General features: G+C 36.1%; 1 protein-coding gene across 15 annotated transcripts in view; it reads left to right on the top strand.

Moving 5' to 3' along the window:
* Positions 1–14733, top strand: part of DGKB (diacylglycerol kinase beta) — a 799601-nt gene that overhangs the window by 39311 nt on the left and 745557 nt on the right. For 6 of the 15 annotated variants that reach the window (XM_030822175.1, XM_030822171.1, XM_030822169.1 and 3 more), the window contains exon 1: positions 9125–9668. The exons of 1 other annotated variant lie outside the window; for it this stretch is intronic. The gene's annotated coding sequence lies outside the window, so the exon portion shown is untranslated. Of the gene's footprint in view, positions 1–9124; positions 9669–9716; positions 10206–14733 lie in introns of those variants that run through there. 8 more of the 15 variants (XM_030822170.1, XM_030822176.1, XM_030822177.1 and 5 more) reach the window with 4 other exon arrangements.

Raw genomic sequence — 14733 nt, 5'->3', positions numbered from 1 at the left:
CTCATATGTGTGGGAAACTCTGCACCCTACAAGAGAAATGGAGCCTGGAGCCACAATTAACATCATAAAATGACATAAGCGATAAAACCTATGATGATAGATTTCCACGACAATATTTAGCCTTGACACTGGCATCCACTTAGTCCTACTTTGTTGCAGCTAAGGAAAGAAATAATGATGAATTTTGTGGCTGAATCTACATAACACTAAATACTTCTTATTTTAACTCCATGAAAACAGTTCTGACTTCTCATGTAAGCTATTCAACAGCCTCCTATGTGGTCTTCCAGGTGCTTTTCTCATTTTGTTCCAGCACATTCTACCTATTGCTATCCGATGAATTGCCCCTACCAGTCCCGCAGTGAACTCATTCCTCTGAGGCACACTCTAAACGTTTCATTGTTGCTTGATCTAACTGCTAATGTTCTTACTGCAGGAAAATTGAATGAATTCTGCTTACTTGATGCAAAATTATAATATTCAACAAATATGAAGTAGTTGACTGACTAAAAGAAACCACCATAGGACTGGGCTTAGAAACATTAGGAAATAGGCCTATTTGGAGATCTAGATATGAAACATATGAGGATGTTTCTTGTGGAATTTATCACCTCCAACAGCTTTGCATACTTTGGAAAGCTTAAATTTCTAGAGAGAGAATCCGGTTCATCTAATATATGTCCACTTGGCCTTGGAAACAAAGTTGCCTCTATTTATATTCCAATAAAATTGTATTCAAAGAAAAATCAGAATTTGTTACCAGAAGAAGGGCGCAGGACACTGAGTAGAAGCAAACAAACGAAAACAAGTACAAAACAATCAGAACTCAGATGTGTTTTGAACATAGTCCAAACATTTTAGATATTAGCCAGACTTTCCTTTTTTCTGGCATCTGCATACTGTTTTATTGACATATAATATTCTAACATGTTATTATGTAAACAAAGTTAGAAACTCTATAACAGAGAATGGTCCATTAATTTTACTAATTGCCTTCATTTTTATTTTCATATCTTTCGTCTCCCACCTGAGGTTAAATGAAACAGCGTTGTTGCAGTTTTGCTGTCCTGGTTCATAGTACCCAGATGCTTTTCCTATAGCTAAGGTACTTGTGAAAACCCCAGGTGGACACATACATCTTTCTCAGGTGATATAGATTTGAAAAAGCCAGTCTGTTTTTTAAAGGGAAACACAGAAAAAGAAGAGATTTATCAACAGTTCCTGAATTTGTTAATTCAATTTACACTTGGGTAGTTAATAAATCATTAAACTTCAGTGACAAAGCACCAGGCATTGAGCTGAGTGTTGGAGCCCCAGTGGGAGGAAAAAAACTCTGAGAATCCTGGTACTTATAGAGCTTATAAGTTAATGACATTGAAAAATATTTAAAATAATAAATATACTGTATAATTAATTATCCTAAGTGCAATAAAAAAATGAAAATATAAATACTTATATTCCAACACCAGAATATGAAATAACTTAAGATCAATTATTTAAAATATTTTCAGCATTTGGACAGATCCTTACACAATTACATTTATTGATACAGTGATAATTTTGGTAGTGCTTCTAATTCCATTATTTTTTTCAAAGAACTAAAGATAAGCAAATAAAATATGGCCCTTCTGTCAATGAGCTCATACTGTAATTGGAAATCACTACAAAAAATTGATAACTATAATAGCATAACATGTTTTACTACATGTATACATCACAAGGTCAATATATATATATTAAGATTAATGAATTAATGGCTGTATACAGTTATTTCTTACTTTGGCATAAAGTATATGATACATACTATACATGGCAGTAAATATGCATATGCTTGAGATAGATTACAACATGAAAAAATGAAAGAAAGCTTGAATGTGGAGTTTAATTAGGTTATTAAATTATCACCCCCAGGTGATTTAAAGCTAATATAACATATCAATATTTCAAGCATAAGTGATATTCTATACTGATTAAACATAGATTAATCAACTAACTGTTGTGTTGCCCTCAGCATTCAAATTTCAAATCTTAAATAATATATGTCTCTTTAAACTGGAGAAGCAATGTAGCAGAGGTGTTAAGAATAGGAATTTTGGAGCCAGATTACAGAGATTCAGTGCTTTTGTCATTCTCACAGGTTGTATATCTTTGAATAAATTAGTTAAGTTCTTTGTACTTCTGTTTGTTCATCTGAAAATTGAAAGTAACAAGAGTATCTTCTTCATAAGATAGTTATAATAGTTAAATAATGTGTTATTTGTTGATCATATATCTTAGATTAAATCCTAACATAAAAGTATTTTTTCTCACTAAAATGAACAATTTTGGTGGACAAAAAAGAAAACCAAAAGTTTCCATAAAGGTGTATTTCTTCCAGTTTTTTTCTTTTAATATATTTTGGAAAAAATCTTTTCAATGCATAATAAATTACTTATCATAGGTGTGTTTTTTGTTTTGTTTTCTTTTTTGCCTTCTCCTAGTATATAGGGTTCTTTCTTTCTTTTTTTTTTTTTTTTTTTTTTTGATGGAGTCTCGCTCTGTCACCCAGTCTGGAGTGCAATGATCACTTGGATCACTGCAACCTCCACCTCCCGGGTTCAAGCAATTCTCCTGCCTCAGCCTCCCAAGTCGCTAGGGACTACATTAGTCACTAGTCCCAAGTAGTTGAGACTACAGGGATGAACCATCATGCCCGGCTAATTTTTTGTATTTTTAGTAGAGACAAGGTTTCACCATGTTAGCCAGGCTGGTCTCGAACTCCTGACCTCAAGTGATCCACCCACCTCGGCCTCTCAAAGTGCTGGGATTACAGGTGTGACCCACCGTGCCCAGCTAATACATGATTTTGATTATTTAAAGCATCATTAAATCACAGTGTCCCAAGATTATCCCAATGGAACATAATTTTCCCCTCTTAATTTTGATGTCAGTTTCTATTGATGTAAAAGTACACATTATGTGCTAATGTTTTATAAAAAAACTATTCAACCTCAAAAGCCATTTTTAGATAAATCACCCAAGACAAATATGGTTTCTGAATTCAGGTCATCCCAATTGAGGAATAAAGTGACTGATTTTTAAATATATATTTAATCATTGTTTTAATTATGCAATGTATTCTTATTTTGCAATCTGACATGTGATAAAGGCCATTTGCAGATTTAAATTTTTATACTAGCCAAGAAACCTCAGTTTTAAACATTGGGCTGGGTATAACTATTTTAAACATGTTAAATGAAAAACTTTTTTTTCAATTTCTACAAATTATTAAAGTGCTTCTTAACAACACTCTGCATAGACCTATGAAGCTAAATCCCAATAATATAGTGCATGCATAATATTGATATTCATAAGAATAAAGAGGCTATTAAAAGCATGTAAGAATGATTAGTAAAAGGCAACATTGCACAAAACACCCCCTCTTTCAGCATGTCTTTCTTTATGCTGAGTTTTTTTGAGAATCTGACATTTTAAAATATAGTTACAATATAAAGATAAGACATTATTCACCATAGGATGAAACAAATTGGCTTTAACAGACATAGCTGTGTGAGCTACACCGTACATACATGATTAAGTTTTTCTTCTTCAATTCTTCAAGTTGGTTGCAGGAAATGTACAATAGAAAGCCATCGCTAAAAACAAGAGTTCAATTTTAAGGACATTTAACTGAGGCTTAGAATGAGCCTTTCTATTTTACAAACACATTTTATTATTTTAATATCCATATTTATCTTCCAGCCAGTCATAGACTGAGAAGGTTAATTGAAGAAATGCATCCTTACTTTTTCAAACTAACTTCAAGGACAAATACCACACAGATGGCTGATTTACAACAGTGAAGATAATGATAATGAATTTTGTTATTAAATTTCCACAATTACATAGCATCTGTTTTTTCAACAAAGTGCTTTATTAAAGTCACCCCAAAACCAGTCTATATGTATATGCATTTTGATGCATACTGCATGAGGCTATCATTACTGTTACAAATTTTTCCACTCTTCCTTTCAAGTTATCTGTCTTTATAGAAGTTACAGAAATGTAAGATTTCATTTAATAAAAAATAGCTCTAAGGTTAAATCACATATAAGATATAATAGAAAGCTATTCAAGCCCTCCCCATCTCGGCCAAAAAAAATCTGCTTTTATCTTAAGGCATTCTTCTCTAAATTGTAAACAATATAAACAGATTTAATCATTTAGATGGCATAAAGCTAATGTATTTATTTGCAATTTATAGCATGGTGTTTTAAAGATTTAGCTATTAGATGGAGGTTTTCTGTTCTCTTTCAAAACTGACATTTAAAATGATTATTTGATACAAGTCCATATCAATGCAACTGAAAATCTTTTGAGTGCCTTCTGTGAGTAGGGCTCTGTGTAAATATGAATATAATTTGGCCTCTAAGTCTGTAGAGACACCTAAATGCCTCCAGCGTGTTAGGAAGAGTGCTGAGATATTGCTCAAGGGTTAGAGTGGGTATAGAAGAACTAGTTAAATTGGCCTATGTAGTTTCTCAGAAAAAATAAAATAAAATAAAAAGTCACAACAATATGTATGTCTTCTCTTTTTTTAAACAATTGGTCCAAAGAATAAAGGGAGGTCATGCAGTATAAAACATGGACATCTTCAGGAACACTGTGTGGATGACCATTGTTAAATCAATTATAGTTTACTCCACATCCATCACTGAGACAGCCAAATAAATGGCTGGGCTATATTACAGTCTGCTAATTTTCCACATAAAACTTCAGTTGGACAACTACAATTTCTCTGTCACAGAATTTCTATGCTGTGCTTTAAATCGTGTTTTGCTGCATTTTCTGTGGTTCCTTAATTATGTGTCCAGCTTAGGACTTCACACACTGTGGGTGGCTCAGAAAGTTTTACTGAATATCTTCTTCACTAATTCATATTATTTATCATTGCTCAGAGCACTTTATAATACCAGGTACCTTCATCGAAGCAGAGGAAGAATTGTCTTTCTGATTTAAAATTGCCTACTAGGCCAACAATAAGCTTGCTGCCCCTAAGAATCATTCAGATTCTGCCATCACCATTCAGTTACGTATTTATGTATAAAGAAATAAGAATAATTTGTAAGTCATATACTTAAATATTAACCTCAGAAATTGTGGTTTCAATGAAGACAGGGTACACAGTTATGAAAACCATTACCCCGTGCACATGTGTGTGTGTTCATGCACGTATACATGTAAGTGCACATGCAGAATGCTGCCAGGCACTGTGCTATGTGCTTCACACATGACACATTATTTGATTCTCTCAACCACTCTGTGGGGTAGGTGCTATAGGCATCCTCATCTCATAGGTGAGAAAACTAAGGTGTAGGAAAAAATTATTTTCCCAAGGTCATGGAGCCAGTAATTGACCTAATTGGGAATTGAAGCACATCTGTTTTGTGACAAAGCCAGGAAGTCCAGTGGAAAGACCTGTAAATGGCCTGCCCAGAAATAAGTGATGGTGATCTATTTTGTTAGTTTCCTCTCCTGTAAAAGAGGAGAATTGGACCCAAAGAGATCTGAAGGCCTATCAAATCCCATATTTTATGATCATTATTCTTTTCAAGGGGAGTGCAATAATATCATGTCTTTTCCGAATTTCTCCTAGTCTTTCAGCTTATGTCCCACTGATTCATTGATTTAAAACCAGTGGAAAAGTTCCCGTATGACACTTTGTTAAATTTAGGAAGTAGCTATCCTCTCATGATTAAAGCCAAAGTTGGTGAGGATTTAAATTATTGAGCAATTTAATTTTTTTTGAAAGATAAAATACTTATATAAAAAATTTAAAATGAGAATACCTTTATTTACGGGATTGTATATTCTTTAAAAGATAAAGCTATATTCTATTGAACTATGTTTCTTTTCCCAATGCTTTGCAGATAATAGATGTTTAATAAATGTTTGTTGAAAAACATTAACATGACAAAGTAATTTTTAAGCACCAGTTTACATACAGTGCTGTGATTAAAGATGGATTTCTGGAGGCCGGGTACTGTGGCTCACACCTGTAATCCCAGCACTTTGGGAGGCTGATGTGGGTGGATCATGAGGTCAGGAGTTCGAGACCAGCCTGACCAACATGGTGAAACCCTGTCTCCACTAAAATACAAAAATTAGCTGGGCATGGTGGCATGCGCCTGTAATCCCGGTTATTTGGGAGGCTGAGGCAGGAGAATCGCTAGAACCCGGGAGGCAGATGTTGCAGTGAGCCGAGATCGCATCATTGCACTCCAGCCTGGGCAATAGAGCGAGAATCCATCTCAAAAAAAAAAAAAAAAGAAAGAAAGAAAAAAGAAAAAAGATAGATTTCTATCTAATGTCAGTAACTTCTGATACTTCACAATTTAAGCTCTGTCTCTCATCATTTATTTTGTTTAAGAATTAATTTATTAAGAGTAATGAAAGGTAAATGAAAGTTGTCTTGTTGTAATCCTTGATATAAGGCTAACATTTTAGGAACAAGCACACATAAATGTGCAACAATCTTTTTTTTTTTTTTTTTTTTTTTTTTTTTTAAGGCTCTAGTCCAGTAATCACAAGACTAGGTAGGGATTTAGAAGTCAAAAGGGGAGTAGAGAGAGAGCTGTGAATTTCTTAGGGATTAAATAGGACCTTGAAAATGGTCAGGAAATTAGATTCTAGATAACTTTATTGATTGCATTTGCATAGTAGAAAATTCATTTTGGAGGAATCTTAAGGACAGGCATTATCGTGCAGTTTTGTGGAGCCTGTGAATGATAGATATGAAAGGACACTTAGAGACCCTGAGAAGTGAGTCACATCCTTAAAGTGCCAGTTATTTAGCAGCAGAAAAAAGACGAAAAGAATTCAAACACCCTTATTTCCAGCTCACTTATCTTCCCAATGCCCTGCACTCATAGATTAATTCATTCACTCACGTATTCAAAAGTTATTTTACTGTGCACATACCACTTTCTAAGCACTTTGGTAGCTGCTAGAGACACATGAATGAACTAAGCAAACATGGCTTGCTTCTGCTGTTGTACAGTTTGCAAACTTTTGGGTTCTCTTCAGTAAATGACTATCATTAAATTACAAAATTTAGTTTGGGAATACTTGTTTTGATGATGAAGGAGATGTAGATGAAAATTAATATGATTCATTTCTATATATTTTCACAAATTGATGATTATGTTGAGTAATGAGTATTTATAGAGCAAGTTCATTTTTCTCTTACTTATTTTTTAGATTGATGAATGATAAATAGATTCCCATGAAGTTTCTGAAAATCTAGTGATGGGAGCAGAGAAGCATCTTGGAGAAATGGGCACAGTGTTGTAAGGGAGTGATTTGTAAGTTTTACCACAAAATGGAAAATCTGGAGTTATGAGTCAGGAATAAGATTCAATCACCAATCCTTAACTGAAAATTTTCTTCATTACCAAACCTTGTAATTTTAAGAGAGTGGTTTTTTCTTAAAGTGAATCTTAGTAATGCTATAAGCTGTTAAAAAAAAAAAAAAAAAAACTAACAAGATGGACGTTAAATACTCATTACCAATTATTTTAACATCTTGTGGTTCTTCCAGCTCTACCCAGACCAGATGTTTAGACTCCTTCTTATTTATAATGAAGATAGCTAATAAATTACGTCTCTCAATAATGTCTAAAGTGTTAGTACTCTTCCTAAATATGATTTAATTTCAAAATAGGAGTAAAGGTAAAAACAAAAAACAATAACCAAAAAATCAAAAAGAAATCCCTGCTAAACTACAAATGGCAAGATCCTGGTAGTTATAGTAAGGGATGAATTTGTGGAGCAGGGTAGGTTTAAAATCGTACCATTTGTGGATAAAGTTGGCCTTTTGTATCAAAATATATTTCTATGTGCTAGAGACTTCTTTTGCCTACTTCCTTACACTGTAGTGTACACAAGAATAAAAAGGTACTCTTCAGACTGTTAATAATATTAATTGTGTGATATAATAATTATTTAGTGGACAGACAACAAATGAAGAGAAAAAATAGGTATTTGGCATCATGTTAATTAGAATTTTGACATTAAAAATTTCTGGATACTATTTGCATTTAAGGTATTATATGATTTTTAAAACAAAATATTAGCCTCTGATAAAATCTGTTAAAATTGAAGTTAGGCTGGCTTTGGCAAATTGATATTTGTTGGATAATTGATAAATGCTTTGCTCATTAACTGGTCTTTGTTTAGCTAAAGGCAGTAATTTTCTAATATAAACACATCAGGAAAAGATGTATTATTTAATCCTTTTGGGTTATTTTCTTCCTTCTGGGTCTTTTCTTATATTTTCTTTCTTCCGTGTTCCCCTCTGTTTAATTTAACCCTGATTAACCCTGATTACACAAGCCCTAACACCTGGGAAAAAATATGGCCAATAAGAAAGTACTCAGAGGCAGAAATAATTAAAGGCGTGCATTACAAATAAAATCAAAAGGAATTAAGTTTATTTTTAGCTCAGACAACTGGAGGCTGACAGTGGATTAAAAGTACTATTCAATTAAGTGGGGTGTGTGTGTGTGTGTGTGTGTCTTTAGGAGGGGTTTTTCATGATTACTCAATCTACAGAACAAGAAAGTGAAGACAGACTATTACTAGAGCAAATGTTACTAGTAATTAAGAAGTATTCTATTCTTTGGGGGATTTGAGAACGTCTTCCATTTCTAAGTTCTGCCAAATGTCATATTTTTTATGAGAATATGTTGGAGATTAAAGAGAGCAGCCAATAAGGACAGCAAATGAAAGTTAATAGAAGACAGAATCAAGTTGATTTTACCAGAGTCTGTAGCTTACGGAGAGATGTTAATGCATTGAAATCATTGAGAATATTATATAGATAAGTTAAGAGCAACCACGGGACTTCTATGTCAAGATACCCTGTGTATAAGCTATAAGTGGTAAGCACACTGCTTGATAACTGTCTGGTTTTGTACACAGTCCACAAAAATCTTGATTATTGACTTACTTACATTTTTCTTACCCTAATACACTATTTTACACACATGCCTCAAAATTGTTATTTTTATCTGTGCCCTGATTGGTTACACATGCATAGAGTTTCTCTCAATATTTAACTGCCTTTCTACTTCATCCATCCTCTAGTCACCTGTTCCGAGGTTACCAAGCCGGAATGCAGCAAGAGCGTCTGCAGCTGCTACAATTGGTAGAAGTGGGTTAGGCAGATGATTGCTGAACAATGACCCATCAAGGACTACAGTTGTAGAAGGGAGAGGGGAGACACGTATCATATTTCCTGCCTGAGATGTATAGTGAGTGGTAGTAATTGCAGTGAATCCAGCTCACTGTCTCAACAGACTCTCACCTGCACCGTCTCCTCCCCTGTCTTATAACTGGACCAGCAGTTAAACAGCTGTATAGCCTTGTCTCCCTGTCTCATTTTCCCCTGAGCTCCATCAGCAAGAGTAGCAACAGCAGCTGGAGAAGCGGCAGCCAGAGAGAGGCAGGGCTGGTGCTTGCAGCCGCGCAAATCGCCTCCTCCTCAACACACACACACACACACACACACACACACACACACACACACACACACACACACACACACCACAGAATTCCAATATCAACGCGTCTTGAAATAAATCAAGGACTAAGAGAGACTAAAGAAGAGCGTTAGTCATGGACAACAGGTATTTCATCTCTGACAAATTGTTTCCTTCAGCTGCTTACTGGTTTGGATGATAAAATAATCATTTGTGATAGCTAGCTTGAGTGGGAGACTGGAGGACTGGGGGTGGACGCGATAGAGGAGCGGGGATGAAGTGGGAGGAGTGAGAGGTGGGGAAGGGGGACGCCAAAGACGACTTTCAGGCTCCGGAAACCTACGTCTTTCAGCCTCCGCTGTTTTTGAGTTGCAAATGATCAGAGACGGGTGAACTGCAGGCAGCCTGTGTTGCTGCCTGGAAGTAGACTTCCATCTTTCAGACACTAGTTCCAATGGGCCGGGTGTTCTGGAAGGGGGTGGCAGTGGGGAGGAGGATGCTGTGAGCAGAGTTCTTGAAGCTCCACTCCTCTGGGGAAGCCGAGCTGTGTGGGAGCCTTCTTACTGTGCGGGGAGCGTGTGAATTGGAAAGGATCCTGAGAGCTGGCTAGTCCCAGTTCCTCTCCGGAAAAGCAGTGGCTCTCGCTTCAGAGATGTGCCCAGCTTTCGCCTGCATCACACTGCAGTAAGTTAAACTGGACATGGTTGGCAAATTGAGTGGCTTCTGGGTATGTGGTGCGGGGGAAGGGAAGCTGAGAAGAAATGGGGAGAAAGTTAGAGAAGCATAGCTTTGAATTCTCCATGAAATGTTAAATCGGTTCGTCTCCCTGACTCCTGTCCTAGTTATGCTATAGTAGGGGTGCTCTGTGATTTGCAGGCGGATGCCGCTTGTGTATTAGCTATGCAGAAAGTGCCCTGTTCATTGTGATTTTAGGCAACACAAGTGGTAAATGTTTTCTAAATTTAACTCCAAGAGTGGTCTCCTGAAACTTACCAATGAGATAGCAGCTTGCCTTTTCAAAAGGTAATTCATAAAGAGGCTGGCTTAGACTTTCAAATGCCCTAGTTAATTGCTACAAGTTCCAGTCCAGATTTATTCCTAATCTGTGAACTAAACAAGCAAGCAAGCAAACAAAAGTCTTTGATTTACCTTATTAAATTAAAATAAAATGTGAAGTAGGTCTCTAGATAACTGCTAGGCAACAGCCTAGGCCACACTGATGATACGATAAACATTCAAATACTCTTTAGTGGGTGCCACATGGAGGGTTCCCTCAGTTTCTTCCTGCTGCAACAATCTCCTCCACTTGCTGAACAGTCTCTTTCTTGTGATTTTAAAGTGGCGATTTTTACATAGATGGCTCTATACTTAGAAACCAAGCAGCATTGTGTTCACTGGCAGAAAATGAAGGCTTAAAACTTTTAAAAAACAACTTCAGCTGGTTGCTCAAATTGCAGATAACCAACTCTTTTAAAAACAGGTCAGCAAGGACCAGTCCATTGTAAAGCAAATGACCGAATAAACATGAATGCAAGCAGAATACTGAAGGTCTTTTCTCGAAAAGAAATCAGAAATAATCTAAAAATGTTGGGGTACCTAACCAGGTCCTCTTGCACTGACCAGATTTTTATAGTGGTGGTGGGGCAGCGGGGGGGAAATCCCTCAAGCAGAAAGGATATATTACACAAAAATGTTAGACTTAATTGGAGGATCATTGGAGAAAACACTGTATTAGTACATTTTTCTCCAAGAAAAATTATTGACAAAACAGAAATTAGCTAAAAGAGAATGTAGGATTTTAATCTGGATACGTCCATAGGCTAGCATATATTCCATAGGAGAAGCAGCTTCAAAATTTGTGAAATAACAATTGTGAAAAACAAAGTAATTCTGAAATCCTCTGTCTTTAGCAAATAGGTAACCAAGGTCTACTCTTATCCTATAATTTCAGTTTTAAATTGTGCTACCCTTTCTCTAATCCACCAAATCTTCATGCTTTTACCAAAAATAAAACATGTCAAGAATGTCATTGGAATTGTGTTGGCTAATTTTCTACTCATCATGGGCATCTCCAGGTGTAAAGGCTTACTTAATATTTTTTGGCATTGTTGGAGTACCCAATTTGTTATAGGCCATCCATCCCACACACATACATAGTATCCCTGTACATAAAGTCTACATGTGACTTTGTGAATCACTGAGTAAAATATAATGCAGGGAATATATTTGCTACAATAGTGCATACATGAGGGTGATTAAAAATTTTTGACAGCAATGAGAAAGAAAACGAAAAGTCTATATGAAGAATGGAAGAATATGGTTGGAGCAAATTTGCAAGCAGTTCCCTAATACTCTAGAGTCAACTGTTATTACCTGAAACCTGTATGTAGCTAAAGAGAAGGAAAATTAGGTTAAGAGCACTGATAAAAAATTGACAAAATTTTTTTTAAATATAGAAACTTAGGTAGTTGGAGTTGAGTGGTGGCAATGCCTTTGCTTCATACTTTCTTGTCCTACTGGTAAGCAAAGCTCATGTTATGACTGGGAAGAAGATTATCAAAATCATTTGTGTAATAAAACAATTATTTAAATTGTTTTAACGATTTAAGTTAAAACCATTGGTAAGTTTTGCTGGGATAGTGTCTGAACTAGTATCCTATGACTGATGTTTTTTCTTGCACACTATTGAAAGAAGGGAGAGTTGTAGTCCGACAAGCCAGATGAAGATAGCTGCTGATCGCGAAATCTATTTCTGCCTATTAATAACAACTGCGATGGATGGATAGGCTTGAAATGACATCTTAAGATGATCCTCTCCTGGATGCTTCTTCTGGCTGCCTTCAGGAACAGAGCTGTATTTATATATGCACAGTACTGTTGCAGTATTCTCTAAAGAGTAATACCTCTAGCCGAGGAGCACTTGCCCAGGGCAAACTCCAGGAAAAATAGTGAAGAAGCCTATTCCTATTGCCTCTCTCCCAGCAATAGCATTTTCTTTCTCTTGTAAAACACCAGTGCAAATTCTGACCAAGTGAGTCACATATGGTGTGTCCCAATACCATAGTCAATATCTTGGGTATTTACTATGAAGTAGGTTCAACTACTTGATAGCCCTGGATTATTTCCTCATGTGCTTTGTTTGTCACACAATGAATGAATAGTGGGCGGTTATTTTGAGTGCAGCAGTTGCACATACTGGGTCAAGAGCTTTACATAGGCTCTCTCATTTACATATGCCCCTCACAGGAGAGAGATGGCCTTTTCTCCTCTTTAGAAAAAACTCAGACTCAGAGGGAATAAACAAATTTCTGAAAGCAACATATTTAGTGAATGCTGGGTTAGAATTTACCACTAGGTGTGACTACCTCTAATTCTTAATTGCTTTGCTACTTTAAAAAAAATTAAAATGGCACTCTACTATGGATCGGGGTGGGGTTGAGCATATTATTTTGTGGATGCCATGGGTGGATAGTGCTTCAGAGATCTTCCTTCTCTGATGATATCCAAGATTGGATCCACCTAAACTGGAATCCACCTGCATTGACCCCAGATCCAAAGTTGGCACACTCACCATTCCAATTTCAGGCTTTGCTTTGGCTACACAAACTCTGAAAATGAACATGCGGACGTTGCCAGAATGGAAGATAATGCAGTTAATATGAGAGGAGGAAAGTTGGAAGATCTAAACACAGAGGGTATAAAAAGAAAATAAGGCAATCATATAGTGGAAGGCTGGTCCAAAAATATGTCCACATTCTTTGTCCTGAGGGACACTAAATAACAAACTCTTTGGAGAGTGTGTGCGGGGTAGAGAGCTTTAGTCACAGATAAAGTGCAAACTCAAAATATCTCTTTAAATAGTTGTAAGATCTTCTCACAAAAATTAGATTATTCTTGTCATCAGATAATCTCCTTTACATACTCTTTTTAAAAGTGGAAAAACAATGATTCAAAGAAAAGTGGGGGAGAAAGGCCAGATGCTGACTGAAGAGGTAAAAGAGTAATTGGAAATATCACTGGTTCTTGCACAATCACTTTCCGAAAATTTGCCAGGAAGCAAAAGGCCATCTTTAACTGGTGAGGATAAAAACAAAATGGTTCATTTAGGTAAAATGTGAAGTGTTACAGAGACTAACATGATTACTGTCACTTGTCTTCTTATCACAGAAGACAAACACTAACAAAGAATAAAGCGAAAATGTTATGGGCCTAGAGCCAAACAATATTTTAAGATTGGTCTTTCTCAGCATGCTAAATTTAAACAGCCGAAATTCTTTTTTAAGGATTTTCTGAGTCAACAATTTGAAATGAAGGATTTGCCTTTTAACAGGGAATTTGTATTGCATTGTAAATTTGAAACACAATGTCCTCAACTCAGTTATTTTTGACTGGCAATATGCCGATCACTATAGATGCAAGGAGCACAAAAGCTGTTACCTTCAAAATCAGAGAATAAATGGACACGCTCCATAAGGGAACCTGATGCTCCTGAGCTATTGTCAGATGTGTATGTGGAGACAGAGCTTTGCAAATACGTTCACGTTGTTGGCCCTGATTCATTCTCTTGTCATTTGTGACACTTCAGGTTAGGGTTGGGAATAGAGTTAGTTTTCAGGATTGATTTTTGAATGTGGTGCTAAAATCAGCTCTCTTGCCCATTGGCTCCCTTCATCTTCTAGTTTAAAAATAATGATAGTGACTTTCATTGAGTGCTTACTACATGGCATTTGCCTTTATAAATATCTTGCATATTTAATCTTGATCATACCCTTATGGGATAATTTTATTATTATCCTCATTCCTGTTTTATAAAAGAGCAAACTGAAGGACAACAGGGTAAAATGACTTGTCACAGTTACAAACTGGTAGGAATAGAGCCAGAGTTTGAACCCAGGCAGTCTAGCTCTGGAGACCACTCTTCTAACCAAAAGGTTCTAAATCCACTGTTAATGACCACTGGCTTATTATAACCCTCCACAGTTCCCACAATGTTGCACCTTCTTTGTCTCTGCTTACATTTGCCTCTCTGTAATTTACTTTTGGACACCCAAACTCCTCTGCCCTCTCTCCAGGCTAATGTTTTCATTTGATAATGTGTCTTTGTCCTTTAATCTCCTACTCTAGTATCATGCATGACACTTTGAGGTATCTAGTTGGATTCTACCACGGGCCCAACAGTCTTTCTATATGCTTCCACTGAAACTTGTGCTTG

Source organism: Nomascus leucogenys, chromosome 11 (genome assembly GCF_006542625.1).
Source record: "Nomascus leucogenys isolate Asia chromosome 11, Asia_NLE_v1, whole genome shotgun sequence".
NCBI lineage: Eukaryota > Metazoa > Chordata > Mammalia > Primates > Hylobatidae > Nomascus > Nomascus leucogenys.
This window is presented reverse-complemented; position numbering and strand designations above follow the sequence as displayed.